Source organism: Pelophylax lessonae, assembly GCF_965119305.1.
Source record: "Pelophylax lessonae genome assembly, chromosome: 2".
In the NCBI taxonomy this organism is placed as follows: Eukaryota; Metazoa; Chordata; class Amphibia; order Anura; family Ranidae; genus Pelophylax; species Pelophylax lessonae.
In genome coordinates, this window is record NC_138769.1 from 195,138,752 (window position 1) to 195,157,274 (window position 18,523).

Genomic DNA, 18,523 nt, shown 5'->3' on the forward strand with positions numbered 1-18,523 from the left:
TATGTACAAATGATGGAAAACCCCTCTTGCATTAATTTGCTAGCAAATAAAACTAATTAAAATTCTGACTAGACTTCTTTATTAGTTTTGTGAAATATGATACAATCTGAAGGTACATTTTGGTGAATGTTACATAAAGCAATCATAAAGTAACTTTTATGAAAGCTAGAGATGAGTTAAACACACCTAGGTTCAGCTCGTGGAGGTTCAACCGTAAAATCAAAATCCAACTAAAGTCAAGAGGAGCCAAATCTGTCAAATACATGTTACCATTTTTTTAAGGCTAATAAACAAGGGATTTTCAAAAAACGTGCAGTGGGTGCTGGACACTGCACCTAGGGACATGTATCAATGCAAAAAAGATAAATAAATAAAAAAATTGCAGTGTGAGTGAACTGGCACACCTCTGCCATGTAAACAAAGTATTATAGCAAAAGTGACATTTACAAAGGAAAAAATGCCAAAGGAGACCCAAAATGCATCTTATCCCCATCCAGGAGGATGAGAGTCTGGCATGTAATTTTGGGGCCCTATTGTATGTGTTATAAAATAAAGCAAGCCATGCTGCTGTGAGCGGTAGACAGCTTGGGTGAGGTGGAAACATTGGGGACAGTATGGCATAATTCGGGCCCCCCTGGCTGTTGCAGGCCTACATCTGCAGCGGCCTGGCAGAGCGGTATGGGGGGTGCTGCTGGTGAACTGTGATAGAGCTGGCGGCTGCGGCTGTGACTGAGCCATATTGGTGGTCTAGGGTGGGAGTGTGTTTCCCTGTACAGAGAGGTGTCTTGTTATATTCGGGTGGTGCAGAGTGCTCAGTGCTCATGGGACTATTCCCCTCTTCAGCATGGGCTGTAGGTGCAAGTAGGTACGGCAGTCTTCTGTGTTTGCCCCCTCAATTGCACAGAGCTCCGGTTAGAGACATCTTCAGCCATGGTTAAGCCACGCTTCTCGTAAAAACAGGTTTGACAGAAAAAGAGTTAAACTTGCCATTTACCTAAACCAAAAATTAAACATGTGGGCAGACCTGAATTATAAAGCTGAACTCAAGGCAAGTAGCTTAATGCACAGTTGAAACATAAAAATTTTAACTGTTTTACCTGCCAAATTATTTTTTTTATTGGTTGAACTAGATGGACCTGTCTTTTTTTTTTTCAATCTGACTATGTAACTGAAAGATTTAAAATTCTGCGTGACCAATTTTGGGATTCATGTATCCCAGACAGCAAATTCTCCACTGCAGCACGGGCTAAAATTGGTCAACATACCCAACCTGGCCTAAAGCTCAACTCCAGACAATAACCCCCCAACTCATTGCTATAATACTTTTAAAAAAAGTAAGCTAAATGCCCATTTTTGCATGGGCACCTAATATTACGGTTTCCTATTTTCTTCCCAACAGAGGAGAAGGGTTCTTCTTTTGGTGCCCATGTGGCTGCCTGTGTCAAGTGGAGACTTCCTATTGGCTGCCCAGCAATGGAGTTCTCCAAGGTTCCAGAAGACTCTACAGCATGATGACATTACAAAATTGAGGCAAGACATAAACCCTTGTGCTTGATCACCGGTTGTCACTCATGGAAGTGGAGCCAGTGAAGATGGAAAGAGCGTGTGCGAGGGGTTGAAAGAGTGGGATGGGAGAGAGTTTCAATTTTGACAAGGGATTGACTTCAAAGACTGGATAATAAGTAGACAGCAGCATGCTGATAAAGTCATCCTTCTGCTTACTCTAATGTCTATTGCTGTCATATGTTTTCTGTTAGCACATGTGCAAGTAGGAGAGCCTCACTGATTCCTAATAATGGTACCTTTGTCTATTATATGATCCTCTATTGAATACATAACTGCATCAATTGCTTTTGAGTTATCTGCCTGAGAGATCTATCAGATTTTAGCCTGAACCACATAAAATAATATATGCGATAAACTGAGATAATCATAGATTTGATTGTCAGATTGTCCATAAGATATATAGTATATTATATAATCTGACAATCAAATCTTTGATGATCTCAGTTTATCCCATATACAGTTGTATTTTATTTGTATACAGTATATGCAATATGTATGGATATTATTATTATAATACAGAATTCACATTATATAGCCGCAACAGTTTGCACAGCTCTTTATAAATGTACTGTATATATAAATATATTTTTTCTTTTTTGCATAGAAATGTAAAGCCTAAGGCAATAATCCAGCTTGCAATTATATTCCTGAATAGAAATTACATTTTAGGTCACAAGACAGTTACAGTTTTCTAATCTACATCTTTACAACATATGTTGTCAAAAAAGCATTTTAGGACAAGCCATAGCTTTTAGTTCTATTTTAAATTTTAATGTTTTTTGAGGGAAAAGCCTAGCATCTTGTTTTAACTTTTACTTAAAACAAACATTTAGCTTTAAATTTGTTCTGCTGACACATATTGAGCATTAAGTGATGGTCTGTAAAACAAAATGATTACGCTCTCAATAAGGTTATGGCAAAAAAAAAAATGTGAATCATTTCACTCTCAATAAAATAAAAAGTTTTATTCTTGAGAGAAAAAATATCATTAATTTTAATTGTTCTATTTCAAAGTTTTGAAATTACCTCATATAACAGTTTCAAGTTATAAATGACTTGCAATATTGACCTGTTTACAGAGCAGCGCTGAATTATTAATTTATAAACTTGTATAAAGTTGAAAGTTAAAGTTGAAAACTTTCTTATAACCCAGTCAGAAAGTCTAATTTCATTGCATGTAACTGTAAAACATATGTTACATACTTCACCTATGATTTAGGAGTACATTTTAACCACCCCCCATCCGCGCTACAGCCTATATACGGCTGCAGCGCGGACTCGAATTTTCGGGAGGCCGTTTTTAAACGGCCTCCCAGTGACACGCCCCCAGCGCGCTCCCGCGAGCGCGCTGCGGGGAAAATCTGTGTCATGGTGAATGGCCAATCACAGCGGCCATTCACCACGTGATCTGGCCGTCCAATGAGCGATGATCTCATATGTAAACATATGAGATCATCTCTCATCGCCGGCGCTCCTTCCTCACACAGAGCCTGCAGTGTGAGGAAGGAGGGGGAGCCTCACAGCGCCGGGGACACACAGCAATGTTATCAGGGCACCGATCACCAGTGCCCTGATTACTGCAAGGTAAAAACACACACACAGTGCCCCCCCATCAGTGCCCACAGTGCCCGCCATCAGTGCCCCCCATCAATGCCCACAATCAGTGCCCATAGTGCTGCTAGTCAGTGCCCATCAGTGCCTGCTCATCTAGGCACTGATGAGCACTGACTGGCAGCACTATGGGCACTGAGTGTGGGCACTGATGGTGCTGCCCATCAGTGCTGCTCATCAGTGCCACCCGTCAGTGTCCAGTGCCATCCGCCAGTGCTCATCAGTGCCGCCTCTCAGTGCCCATCATTGCTGCCTCTCAGTGTCCAGCAGTGCCACCTGTCAGTGCCCAGCAGTGCCGCCTCTCAGTGCCCAGCAGTGCCGCCTCTCAGTGCCCAGCAGTGCCGCCTATCAGTGCCCAGCAGTGCCGCCTATCAGTGCTCATCAGTGCCGCCTCTCAGTGCCGCCTCTCAGTGCCGCCTCTCAGTGCCGCCTATCAGTGCTCATCAGTGCGGCATATTAGTACCTCCTCATCAGTGCCCATAAGTGCCACCTCATCAGTGCCCATAAGTGCCACCTCATCAGTGCCCATCAGTGCAGCCTATCAGTGCCCATCAGTGCCGCCTCATCAGCGCACATCAGTGAAGGAGAAAAAATTATTTTCAAAATTTACTCGCAGAAATTTTTTGTCTTTATTCTTTTTTTTTGTAAAAAATAAAAAACCCAGAGATGATTAAATACCACCAAAAGAAAGCTCTATTTGTGTGAAAAAAATGATACAAATTTAAAATGGGTACAGTGTAGCATGACTGCGCAATTGTCATTCAAAGTGTGACAGCGCTGAAAGCTGAAAATTGGCCTGGATGGGAGGGTGTTTAAGTGCACAGAAGGCAAGTGGTTAAAAGTAGTGGCATACAGCTTTTTTTTATTTAAAAAAGAGATCCTCGCATTTATTAACCGGTTGCTGACCACACGCCGTGTATTTACTGCGGCATTATGGCTCTCCCAGGCAAACCGACGTAGGGCTACGTCAGTCACGTGCCTGCAGCTAGGGGGCGAGCGCTCCTCAGCAGGGAAGCCGATGCAGGGGGCAGGCGGCTCTAATTGCGGCCTGACACCCGCGATCGCTCCCCACTGAGAGAGAAGGACGGGCGGCAGTTGTAAACACAGCTGACCGTTCTTCTCCCTGGAATGATCATAGAGCCCCTGTGATCCTTCTATATAAGATCAAAGGTCTCTATGGTCATTCTACAAGCCACGCCCCCCACAGTTAGAAACATGCCCCTAGGTACACATTTAACCCCTTGATCACCCACACTGTTAACCCCTTCCCTGCCAGTGTCATTATTACAGTAACAGTGCATATTTGTAGCACTGATTACTGTAGTAATGTCACTGCCCCCCCCCCCAAAAGTGTCAAAAACATCAGTCAGGGGTCCGATCTGTCCACCGCAATGTCGCAGTCCTGCAAAAAAATCGCAGATCACTGCCATCACTAGTAAAAAAACAAAAAAATAACAATAATGACATAAATCTTTCCCGTAGTTAGTAGATGCAATAACATTTGCGCAAACCAATCAAAATACGCAATTGTGATTTTTTTTTTTACCAAAAATATGTAGCAGAAAACAAATTGGCCTAAAATGTTAAAAAATTTGGATTTTTACTTTTTTATTTTTTTTTGTGAGTGTTATATAGCAGAACGTGTTTAGAAAAAAAAAAGAATGTGAAAAATATTGTTTTTTTTTTTTTTCAGAATTGTCGCTCTTTTTTTGTTTAAAACGCAAAAAATAAAAAATGCGCAGCTGATCAAATATCACCAAAAGAAAGCTCTATTTTTGGAAGAAAAAAAAAGGACATCAATTTTATTTAGGTAGAGTGTCGCACGACCGATCAATTGTCCGTTAAAGTAACGCAGTGCAGAATCGCGAAATATGGACTGGTCATTAAGGGGGAAAATCTTCTGGTCCAGAAGTGGTTAAAGGAGAAGTACAGCCAAAGCGTATTTGTCTATATGTCTTCTGTGGTTCACAGGAGTAGGGGTGATCGAACTTTTGAAAAGTTTGGTTCGACCAGAACACCCGAATTTCCTGAAAGTTCGGTTCGGATTCCAGAACCCCATTGAAATCAATGGGACCCGAACTTCAGGAATCAAAAAACACCATTTTGAAGCCCTAGAACCTAATAAATGCCCCTAAAAAGTGCCTAGGGTTCTGGGTCATGCCCCAGGGACTATTAATCACACAAAAAAAAGTTCTTAAAAATTGTCATTTTTGATAGAGAGCCAATTATTGAAAAAAATATTGAAAAAAACGCCCAGGTATGTTTTTGCAGCAGGCGTTTTTTTTGAGCATTTTTTTGGGGTCTTTGGAGGCAGGCAAAACATCTGAAATTCTGTATAGGGGTATATATACACACACACTTATATGTATTTATACACATACACACATATAGGTGTGATAGCAGAGAAGCCATATGGGTGTTAAATATTTCATTAGCGCAAGCATAGGTTTCTGCTACTTTCACACCTATATATGTGTATGTGTATATATACATACATGGGTGTGTGTATATATACCCCTACACAGAAGTTCAGATGTTATGCCTGCCTCCAAAGACGCCCAAAAAATGCCCAAAAAAACGCCAGCTACAAAAACGCCCAGGTGTGTTTTTGCAGCAGGCGTTTTTTTTGGGCATTTTTTGGGGGTCTTTGGAGGCAGGCAAAACATCTGAAATTCTGTATAGGGGTATATATACACACACACTTATATGTATTTATACACATACACACATATAGGTGTGATAGGAGCGGAGACATATGCCTGTTAATTATTTCATAAGCGCAAGCATAGATTTCTGCTACTTTCACACTTTCACACCTATATATGTGGATGTGTATATATACATACATGGGTGTGTGAATATATACCCCTACACAGAAGTTCAGATGTCATGCCTGACTCCAAACATGTCCTCAAAAAAGCCCTATAAACGCCTGCAGCAAAAAGCAGGGTGACAGGCGAGAAGCCATATCGCTGTTCTATAAGTTCCCTTAGAGAAACGATCTTTTCTCTATAGCGGTCACCCTGACATGGAAGGGTTTTGTCACCCTGCCATAGCAGTCAGAGTCAGTTAACCCTACACTACGGTCCCCTTACACTTAACACTTTCCCTACAGAAACTAGATTATTAAATCTAACTATAGTGAAAAAATAGTACCCTAACTACACTAGATATACCTTTCCTCACACTAAAAATTGCTAAATGACACTTTGAAGCAGAAGTAACAGAACTGCTTCCACCTCCCTGTATTACAATGCTAGGAATTTGGCGGGGGCTATCTTATATACTGGGGGGCGTATTCACTAATGATTGGCCTATGGACCCCTTAGTCACTCCAATCACATTCCTAGCATTCTCCTGCCCCCTCAATTGGCTTTTACTGATGGTTCTGGTCCAATCACTGGCTTTTAAAGCCCATTTCCTGTCCCATTGCATTTTGGTCGGTTCTGGTTGCCGAATTCCGAACTTTTTCAGCAAAAAGTTCGGAATTCGGCCGAACCTCGAACAGTCAATGTTCGGGTTGAACCGATGGTCGACCCGAACTGTTCGATCATCCCTACACAGGAGTGAAGTTCGTTCTGCCCCCCCGCGACCTGTTTTCAGCAGCTGAAGCCTTCTGTCGGCTGCTGCCACAGAGTCGATCCAGACTGGGGCAAGATCATGACAATATGGTGAGGATCCGCTCACAACCCTGGACCACCACTGGCTCAGCACCTCAGTGAGCCAATGAGAACCTGAGATGGCCCCTCCACAGCCCAGCACTCCAGTAAGCGTGGGGGCAGAGCAGAGAGCTGGTGACTCACAGTCACTAGCTCTCTGCTCACGGAGCCCTGAGAACTGATCAGTGGTCTTTGATTGCTCAGTTCTCAGTCTTAGAGACAACGGGGGACAGATGATGCATCCACCTAGGTAAGTATGATTCGTAAAAAAAATAAAAAAAAATAAAAAGGAACTTCTATTTTAAATACATCAATGCTGGCTTTGGGAGTTTGAAGCTGGAAGAGTGCAAAACAATTCATTGTAAAGAGAAATAAGCCAGGAAGAGAGCCACATTTAGATGATTGACTTTCTTCCAATCACACTTTTCTCTCTGAACAAAAATATAATAATACATACCATTGCACACACCCTTTTTATTAACTCAAAAAATTATGAAAGACACCATATATAAAAATATTCATATTGAATTCAATATTCATATGTTTGTAAAAAGACAAATAAATAAAATCACTAAAAATGACAAAATTGTGTTATATTTAAAAGTCCACATGTATTTGTTTTAGATAACAGCCTTTAACTTTCCTTTTTTTTAACAAAAACACCTCGTGCTGTACATCCCGTCGCCTCCAGCAGCTCACCTCAGCTTTTGACCCATATACAACAGAGAATACGCCTAATACATCCCTTAAGAGGACATGTGTGTATCACCTGTTTTATATGGGTCAAAAACTGAGGTGAGCTGCTACTGGTGATGGGATGTGCAGAACACTGTGTTTTTTATATCATGGAAAAAAAGGAAAAGTAGAAAGGTAAAGACTGTTTTCTAACACATATATGCATGGACTTTTAAATATGACAAAATGTTGTCATTTTTGGTCCTTTGTCTTTTTCACAAAGGTATGGTGGATGTAGTGCAGCGCTGAATCACTTTTTAATATATTTACAGTTTTCTCTCTGCTGTGTTAAGCAGAGAGAAATCCATGAAGCACCAAAGGCTCAATACTGTGGCCTGAATTTTATAAACGGGCCATAAAATGCATACTGCTTTATTGAGAAACACTGCAAATTAAAACAAAAATTGGATAGTGTGGTCTACTCTCCATTGTAAAAACTGACCTTAGTTTCTGGCTGGAAGTCAATGATTAGAATTGAATGACTTTTCAGAATGCATTTTTAACTTTTTTTATTTTACTTTTTTATGACATTTTTGGCATTTCCCAGTGTAGTGGTATGCTGTTTGAAATACTCCACAGTCATACATTCCATGCGGTCATTAAATACAGTATGACAAATACTCACATATTACCAGTCTATGAATTCCAAAAGTGTAATACACTAATATTTCTTTACAGATATTTATGATTTCGCTGAACAAATATGTTTCCAAAATAAAGCAATCAAAGATGGAAAATTAAACCTAAATGCTCACTGATTCTCTGTAATTCTTTTTACATTAGGAGATTCTTGCTAATCAGAGAGGAAGGACAGATAATTGATGTGCAAGCAGTTTAGAAAGATTTGTTATTAGCTAGGAATTAATTTGAAAAAAATTCCCTCCAGTAGCAATAGGTGGCGAAGAGCAAGTGGAAAACAAGTCCCAGGTTCAAAGTTGGGCATACTCAAGGATATTTTTTTTTCTTTACTGTGATGTAGGTACATACAAATGAGATCTTAGTGACTGCAGAACTCTTAACCACTTGCCGACCGCCGCACGACTATCTACGGCGGCGGTCAGCCCCTCACAGGCAAAGTGACGTAGGTCTACGTCGCTCGCCTGTGAGGGTTTAGGGAGCGAGCGCGCGCCGCCGGAGGCGCGCTCCCGCGTGGTCACGGACCCCCCCGCGCGCGTAACCGGCGGACCCGATCGCCGCCGGCCACTCTGCGATCGGCGGGGGAGAGGGAGATAGTCAGGCAGCTTGTGTAAACAAGCTGCCTGTCATTCTCCTCTCTGTATGAGAGCTGATCACATGGATCTACTATGTAGATCCATTGATCACTCTGCATACAGTTGAAGCCACAGCCAATCACAGTTAGAATCACGCCCCTAGGGACACACACAGCCCCTCCCTCTCAAATAAAGTTAACCCCTTCACTACCAGTGCATTTTTACAGTAACAGTGCATATGTATAGCACTGATTACTGTAGAAATGTCACTGGTAACCCCAAAAGTGTCAAAAATGTCAGTCAAGGGTCCGATCTGTCCGCCGCAATGTCGCAGTACCGCAAAAAAAATCGCAGATCGCCGCCATTACGCGTTAAAAAAAAAAACAACAAAAATGACAAAAATCTTTCCCTTTGTTAGTAAACGCAATAACTTTTGCGCAAACCAATCAAAATACGCTTTTTGCGATTTTTTTTACCAAACATAGGTAGCATAAAACAAATTGGCCGAAAATATTAAAAAATTTTGATTTTTACATTTTTTTTTGGGGGAATTTCATATAAAAAAAAGGGAAAAATATTGCTATTTTTGCAAAATTTACGCTCTTTTTTTGTTTATAGCGCGTGATCAAAAAATCGCACAGGTGATCAAATACCACCAAAAGAAAGCTCTGTTTGTGGGAAAAAAAGGACGCCAAATTCGTTTCGGTACAGCGTCGCACGACCACGCAATTGTCCGTTAAAGTCACGCAGTGCCGAATCGCAAAATGCCCTCTGGTCGTTTAGCAGCCAAATCCTCCGGGGCTTAAGTGGTTAAAGAAGAACCCCAGCCAAAAATGACAAAAAAAAATTTGTGCTCAATGAAAGACAAAATAAAATTGGCTGCAACCCCTGTTTAAGGAAAATTTACTAACTTGTCCTTTCAATAGGGATCAATCAAATGTGTGGATTGGTCTCAATTTGGCTGGTCCCTGAGGAACTGGCTGAATTTCTGTTAGTTTTTGGCAAGTCTAGGGGAAACTGATCTTATAGCTAACTACACTAAGAATAAAATTAGAAATAAATCTGCAACTATAATTTTTAACAGACATGTGCAGATTAGTAACAGTGATGTCAAGAAGTGCAACGATCTACCTGTCACTTGACATACAGTAACTGAGGTTTCTGACCTTTAATCACTTCAGCCCCGGAAGGTTTTGCCCCCTTAATGACCAGGCCCTTTTTTGCAATTTGGCACTGCGTTAATTTAAAGGACAATTGCGCAGTCGTGTGACGCTGTACCCAAATAAAATTGATGTCCTTTTCCCACAAATAGAGCTTTCTTTTGGTGGTATTTGGTCACCTGTGTGACAATTCTGAAGAAAAAAAAAACAACAATATTTTTCACATTCTGCTATATAACATTCCCAATAAAAAAAAATGTAAAAATCTAATATTTTTCATAATTTTAGGTCAATTTGTATTCTTCAATGTGCTGGTAATCCTCCACCCAGTCTCATTAGCCTCTCACCTCACACTTAGCCCCTGTGTCACCAGACGGGCTAGTAAGACAAACTTTCTCCAAGGATATCACAAATATAGATCAAATCAGTATTCCTCTTCATCAGAAGATAAGGCTCACAGGTAACAGATCACAGGTCCATAAAGCGGGTCACAGGTCCATAGGAAAACAAAGGTCCGGACATAGTGCATTACCGCAATAAATTACTTTATTGAACATAGCATAAAATCATAAAAATTACCTTGTAAAGCACTATACAAGTGCATGTGATGAGCAGATTGTATTACACACAGCGGTCTCGACCGCAATGTTTATATCTTGTGCATGCTTCACCATAATTTTCCCCTGTGGACTGCTCTCCTCGATATCTTCTTCATAATCCATATTTGATAGCGCTGCACTTTTTGTTATATATTTGTTATTGGGACTTTTGGTTTATTGATCCTTTAGTGCATAGCAGCTTTCTATTATATTATTTTATACAGTTGCGCTGAATTTTTATCTATTACAATTTGTATTCTGCTACATATTTTTGGTAAAAAAAAATCCCAATAAGGGTATTTTGATAAAAAGTTTTTAAAAGTACAGATTTAATTTTAATTATAATAAATAACTTTTTTTATTTTTCATATGGGTTTATTTCAAAAGTCCACCATGGATGTTTGAACATGGGTAACACCTGAGCGTTTTTTTAAGACCATTCAGTACTTTTTCCAGCCCATTCGGATGCCTGAGCAGTTGGGGCAGTAGACCAGTCATCTGTGCTAGCTGGCTGGGAGCTCCAGTCTTCTGCAGCTGCAGGTTTTGGAGCTGCTGGGAGCTCAGGATGCTCTGCAGGAAATTGCTGGATGGGCACAGATGGGACTTGTACTCCTGACCAGTCAGGAACTTCAGGCTGAGGAAACTCTGGAACATTTGCGGACCATTCACCCTGGTATTCCTCCTTTGTGGTAGCCTTCTCTGCAGCAGCCTGTTCTTCCTTCTCAATCTCCTCAGGATCCCAGTAAAAATAGAGATCGGGCATGACTTCCCATGGATGTTCACGGGAAATTGTTCCTCTCATGCACAGAACTTCACGAGCCAGCATCCACCACATAAGACCAACAGAATGGGCACCCATGTTATTACAAGGGGATGGCAATATACACATAACGTAGGGGTGAATCTGTATTGCAGAGAGCAATAGTAGGAATATTGACGTATGATGCCTCAGTAAGTGGTTGATGATCAGCTCGTGGGTCAGTCACAACTAACAGACGTGGTTCAGGGAAAGCAGCTTGAATCTGATTGGTGAAAGTACCAGGTGTGAAGCGACCAGCAATTGGGGTGGCCCCACAGGAAGAAGCAAATTTCAGAACCACCCTCTGGCCAGTATTTCTGGAGGAAATCACACAAACATCAGCTGGATTTTCAATGGCTACAATGGCACGTGCAGCAAGCAGAAGCTTCTCCCATGTCCGTTTCAGATTTATAATGTAAATACCATCACTTTTCCTTTTGTAGATATATTGCTCCATTTGAAAAGTCGAGGTTAGTGCCACCCAAGTGTGTTCCTGCAGCCAGGAACTTGAGGACATCTTCCTCTTTCATTTGCAGGACATCCAGACCTTCCGGACATTGTTAAACACCCCTGAAGCTACGATGGGGAGCGCCTCCTGGTGAAGCTGAAGCAAAAGAGCAATAAATAACTTTTTAATGACACACTAAAACCGTGTGACATGTTTTGTCTTCTGGAATATTTAAAGAGCAGGAAAAATACAAAATAAGATTTTATTGTTTAAAAACAGGCTTCAAGTCCTGACTTGAGAAGTGCATGCAGAAAACCATGAAACGTCAGTTAACCACTTCTGGACTGGAAGGTTTTCCCCCTTAATCACAAGGCCATTTTTGGCGATTCTGCACTGCACTATTTTATTTTAATTTTCTTTATTAAAGATTTTCAACATACAAAACTTTATTAATACAATAATATCATCCCTCCTTAAGTGGGGGGATTTAAGCTATATGCATATATCTCCCTTACTTTTTCCCCCTCCCCTCCCCTATCCCCCTCCCCCCCCTTGCGGAAGATACTTAATGAGCCCTTATTTCTCCTTTTTTATACTCTTGCCATACTTCCCAAATCTCTATTCTATTTTCATACTCTTGGTCCTGTTCTCCCCAGGGTTTTAATAATTCTAATTTTCTTGTTGTCTCCACCCGTGATATCCATTCTTTATTTGATGGGGCTTCTGTTTTTTTCCAATTTAATGGGATTAGGCTTTTCGCTGAGTTAAGCAAATGGGGGATTAAGGTTTTTTTATATAGTTTGATCGGCATTGTCGTCCCGTGAAAAAGACATTCCCATGGGTCCTCTTTGACCTCTATATTAGTAATTCTTTTAATTAAAGAGAGGACCTCCTTCCAAAATACCTTTATTTTAGGGCAGTCCCACCATATGTGTGTCATTGTTCCAATTTCCTGGCAGCCTCTCCAACAAAATCTTGAGGTCTCCGGGTGGTATCTCCCCACTTTATCTGGGGTTTTATACCATCTGGAGAGTAATTTGTAATTCATTTCCGCCGTATTGCTATCTATCGCCGAGTTATGGGCCAACCTAATACTTTTATCCCACTGGGATCCCCCCCTTTGAACCCCTAATTCGTTCTTCCATCTCTCCAGCATTGGGAGGTTCCCCTGACCCTCCCCGCTATTCAGGATTTTATAAATATTTGAGATATTATTCTTATTTTTTTCGGAGATGCAGATTTGTTCATATGGGTTAAGGTCGTTTATGTCTCTTATTGGCTGGGGGAGGGATGCTACAAAGTGTTTAAGTTGACGATACCTCCACTCATCCAAGTTCCAATTGATTTTCTTTATTTTAAGCTCCGATAAAGTATTTATTTTTCCCTTCTCCATTATATCTTTTAATCTTTTAACTGACAATTGAGCGGTCGTGTAATGCTGTACCCAAATAATATTGATGTCCTATTTTTACCACAAATAGAGCTTTCTTTTGGTAGTATTTGATCACCTCTGTGATTTTTATTTTTTGTGCTATAAACAAAAACATTTTTTTAAATAATTTTAGGTGATCTACGATTTTTAGCGGGATTGCAACATTGCAGCGGACAGATCGGACCCCTAACTGACATTTTTGACACTTTTGGGGGGACCAGTGATATAACTACAGTAATCAGTGTTAAAAATAAGCACTGTTATTGTATTAATAACACTGGCAGGGAAGGGGTTAACCCAGGGGCGATCAAAGGGTTAGGGTTGAGCCTAGGGGGTGTTTTCTAACTGTATGGGGGAGAGACTTGTGGAAATAACACAGAGACCTGTGATCCTAAATAGGAGGAACACAGGAGCTCTGTGTTCATTCCAGAGAGAACAACGGTCTGCTGTGATTACAACAGCAGACCGTCGTTCTCTCTCCACTGGGAGCAATCGCGGATGCCCGGCAGAAAGTGCCCCTAGGAGCGCTCCCGTGAACCGGCGTACCTTTACTTTGGTTTGCGCAGCCGAGCCAGCCTGTAGCAGTATATCTGCGGAGGGCGGTCGGCAAATGATTAAGCATCCCTTGTCTGATTTCCAGTAGTGCTGTTGCACTCCCAGTAGTGCTGCTTGATTAAATGCATTGCAGAACTCTGCATTATCGTATACAGACAGTCAGAAAATAAGCAATGCTTTCGGGAGTTGATCACAAGCATCCTCCAGCAGTGGGGAAGCAGTGATATGTTCCTCTTAAGTCCATAAACAGTAAAAAAAAAGTTGAAGACCTTGTGATTGAAAAAATGAATTAAAATAATAATTAAAAATAAATAAATAAAAAATGTATGCTGATCTGTAGCCATTTATACATCATTAAATGTATTTTTGAAATGCCAGCAGTGCAAATACCTGACTTTGACCTGGTATCAGCGTCTTGCCTCCCCTGTATAGCAGAGCTAGAGTGTGAGAGGTAGAAGCAACACAAGTGTCAATCAGTTCATGTACTAATAAAAAGCATCCTGAAAGGAAGAGAGTGTTTAGTGGGCACAACTTAAGGGCCCACAGCACGGGAGTGTGGTCGCCACAAGTTTAAATTATTTAAATGCCTCAGATAATAATAATAAAAAAAATATATTAAAAAAAATTAGCGTGTGTATAGCTTTAAATCCTACGGACATGGGTCACGGGTAGCTGTGGCGGGAAACATGTGCATTTCAAGAATGTTCAGCACGTATTTCTGGGGGGCTATACTGTATATACGCCCTCATGACTGACCCCTTTACAGTTGTCTTGGATCGACTTAGCGAGCTCCACGGGCTAGCTGTAATACAGGAGCTCGCCAACCATGACAGGACATGAAGAACCTCGTCAGAAAGGTCCTTGAGAAGGCGGCGTTAGAAGGCTTCAGCGGAGTCGCCCCGTCGGAATCAGAGGAGGGGAGCCTGCCCACATGAATATGAGATGGGTGTTGTCACAGGAGCCCAGCACACGGGTCGGTGGCTTAGGAGAAGGAGCCAGGCCTTTTCTCCTTCCCCGACTCGTGGCCGGCACTCCTCCCCCTCGAGCGGGTCAGCTCCTCCTGCTTCAGCTACGGGCGCCGCTGAAGCTTCCCTGGTTGCTGGGGCAAAAGCAATAATGTCATCCAGGCCATCCAGGCTGGATACAGTATGTCAGAATCAGCAGCAGGTTCTACCAGCAGGGGCATCAGTACTCAAGGAGAAAGCAACCCAGTGGTTACCACACAATCGGAGTCTATGCAGGCTGGTGAGTCTGGTCAAGGTATGCTTATTAGTCAATTATTTAACTCTTTGACAAAGTTTACTGAGTCTCTATCTGCTCAAGTTATCATCTGTATTTTCTCCTGCTAATGTGTGGTCTGCTCATCCTACTCCTGTCTCTAGTACTAATCCAAGAACGGATTTTATTAACACTCCAATCTCTGCTTCTAGTTCTTCGGTCCCTGAAATTTTTTATAAAGAAGTGTTGCCATGTGAGATGTCCCCTTTAGGTTTCCATTTGTCTACCTCTGTAAAATACAAGATTTGGAAGGGTGAATTTTTGGACTTGTTATCATTGCTTCCTAATGCGAAAGAATTTTATAATAAAAGTGACAAAAAAGTTAATGATGGTACGGAGGAGAGCAGGCGCCGGCTGATCACTCAATCTTTTTATAATTGGTTGCAGGCTTTCTGGATTTTTGCAGTGGTTATGGGTGAAAAACACCCTGAAAAATGCAGTGGCCTGTTTCAACATTTAGAACATATTCTGGAGGCTTATACGAATTTTGGCGGACTCGATTGGTACAATTACAATGAATTCGTCCACCAAAAAATAGCGATTTACTGAGTGACAGTGAGATGAGCTCGTCACTGTGCTGCTTCTCCTTTACTGTCTAGTAACAGGCTGGGGCAGGTCCAGGATGGCATGGGCTCAGAGGAAGTGTGTTGAATAATGTAATAATGTTGGCCATTACACTGAGAATATCTAGTGGCAGAAAAAAAGTATTACTAGGAAAATTTCTGGACTAGTTTTATTATTTTATCTTTTTTTTATGCTTAAAGTGTTTTACCTAAAATGTGGTTAGAAATAAATAAAAAAAATCTGACTGGTATGGGCTATTGGGCTGACTCAGTGCCCTTTACCTTATTAACTACTTTCCGACCACCAGCAGTACATATACTGCGGCAGGTCGGCTCTGTCCCGCAAAATGAGGTACCTGTATGTCACTTCGCCCCTGGTGTTACCGTTTCCCTGCCAGTGTCATTAGAACAGTTAACGTGCATATTTTTAGCTCTGATTACTGTAGTAATGTCACTGGTACCCCCAAAATTGTTGAAAATGTCAGGTGTACGATCTGTCCGCCGGAATGTCGCAAAAATCGTTGATCACCGCCATTACAAGTAAATAAATAAATAAATAAATAAAAATTACATAAATCTTTCCCCTAGTTTGTAGGCACGATAACTTTTGTGCAAACCAATCAACATTCTCTTATTGGGAATTTAATGTACCAAAAATATGTAGCAGAATACATATTGGCCTAAAATGATAAAAAAAATGATTTTTACGTTTCTTTATTTGGTATGTTATATAGCAGAACGTGAAAAATATTGTTTTTATTTTAGAATTGTTGCACTTTTTTGTTTATAGCGCAAAAAATAAAAATCACAGAGGTGATCAAATACCACCAAAATAAAGCTCCATTTGTGGGGAAAATAGGACATCAATTTTATTTGGGTACATCGTTGCACGACCGCAATATTGTCAGTTAAAGTAACGCAGTGCAGAATCACAAAAAAGGGCCTGGTCATTAAGGGGGAAAACCTTATGGTCCAGAAGTGGTTAACTGACTTTTTATGGTTTTTTGCATGCACTTCTCAAGTCAGGACTTGAAGCCAGTTTTTAAACAATAAAATCTTATTTTGTATTTTTTCTGCTTTTTAAATAAGACAAAACATGTCACACGGCTTTTGTGTGTCATTAAAAAGTTATTTATTGTAATTAAAACTAAATCTGTACTTTTAAATAATTGATTATACTTTCCTAAACACACACAAAACAGAGTGCAGAGACAACTATTTGTTTGATTGAAATGCAAATGAAGAGCAAAGATAAAAGCAATGTCATAGCAAATTAAAATATGCAGCTGAAATAAAATATTTTATCAACAGTTTAGCATTTGTCATACATGTCTAAAGATATTGTTTTGAGTGGGAATGAATAATGATCCACAGGACAATATTAGAACAGAAACCATGATGTATAATATATCTGTCAGCAATCTAAAATCATTATCCAATAGATCAGAAATATTAAAGTTTCTGACTGCAATATGTCCTCCAAGCAAATTAACATCATGTAAATTGCACAAAAATAATTATCTGCGTCCATAAGGGAATTAAACTGATTTCATACAATAAAGACTTTAAATCCTGGAGGATTGAAGAAGGTTTTTATTTAAACCAGCATTTAAGCAATTCAAAGCCATTAAACATCATTCATATATTGGAAATAAGTTTGAGCTTGGAGATTAAAGACTAATTAGATCAGCTAAAACATGTTTAGGGAGATAATTGATTAGCCCTTTCCCTGCTGTGGATGTAATTTTTTTTCTTTGTAAGTATTAGGTTTATCAAGTTTTATTATTAGTAAATGTCATTTTGCGACCTTTATTTTATATTTTCCTTTGGGAAATAAATGATTTATGACACTTCTGATTTATATCTTTAATATATTTGTTTTGTTGTTATTTTTAATAATCTTCAATAATTATGACAACATTATACATCTACTTTCTGTTATGACTGTCAAATAAGTTGACAGCAGCATAACAGTTTTCGTCTTTTGTCTTTAATACCCATTGAAATTAAAGCTACGTGAAAAAAAAACTTGGTAAATAAAGCTACCTAAAAAGAATGTAAAGTTTTTTTTAATTGTTGTTTCAGATGTGTGAAAAAAATATCACTGGTGCTGGCTACCTGAAGAAAAAGAGACTATTTATACAGCAAAGGGCAAGTTCAATGTTTAATTTAAGAAATTATAGAAGAAGGTGAAGCTGTGATAAATTTAAATACCCAATGATGTAATAAGAAATGTCCTTTTTTTGTTTTTGTTTTTTTTATATTATCCCTTGCACATAATTGGGTATTTAATGAGTATTTAATGTGAATACAGTTTTATTTGCAAACATTTGATTAGCTTGCATCTATTCAGCCCTGGTGCTCTAATTATGTTTCTATGCAATGGTCTGGGATGCAGTGACATAACTGACCAAATTTCAATATTTGGCCTATGATCATGTTTGGTCAGTGATGTCACCACCACCCTACCCCTTTGCTAGGGATCCCTGACCATGTAAGTGAATGGGCCGGTGAAATCACTGACTGATAAGGACTCGGCAGTGCCTGCACCCACCAACATCCTTAGCAACCATTCACAGTGGGAGGTTTTCATGTTTAATAGCAATAGCAATACAATTATTATACATGGCATTTGTCTCTCACTGAATGAGTAAATGTTCAGGCGTTTACCCAAATGCCCAAACAGCAATTGTTTGGTCTGAACTGTTTGAATCCAACCTTAAACCAATTCCTAATGCCAAATTCAAAACCAGAGATTAGTTTAGTGCATAAACCTAACTATTTAAGGAAGAGAGATCCTTCATCAACTATTTCCATAGAAATACAAAAAAAAAAAAAAAAAAAACACCAAGGTTCCACTGGACAACACATTTTTTTTAAGGTTTTTCTTCCTAAAACTTTTTGATG

The 18,523-nt window shown here is 40.0% G+C and overlaps 1 pseudogene across 1 annotated transcript; it reads right to left on the reverse strand.

Annotated features, from left to right (window-relative positions):
* Positions 1-10,920: 10,920 nt before the first annotated feature.
* On the reverse strand, positions 10,921-11,914 carry LOC309548423 (small ribosomal subunit protein uS2-like; annotated as a pseudogene). The gene has a single exon. The product of its transcript is annotated as a small ribosomal subunit protein uS2-like (transcript).
* Between the last annotated feature and the right edge of the window lie 6,609 nt (positions 11,915-18,523).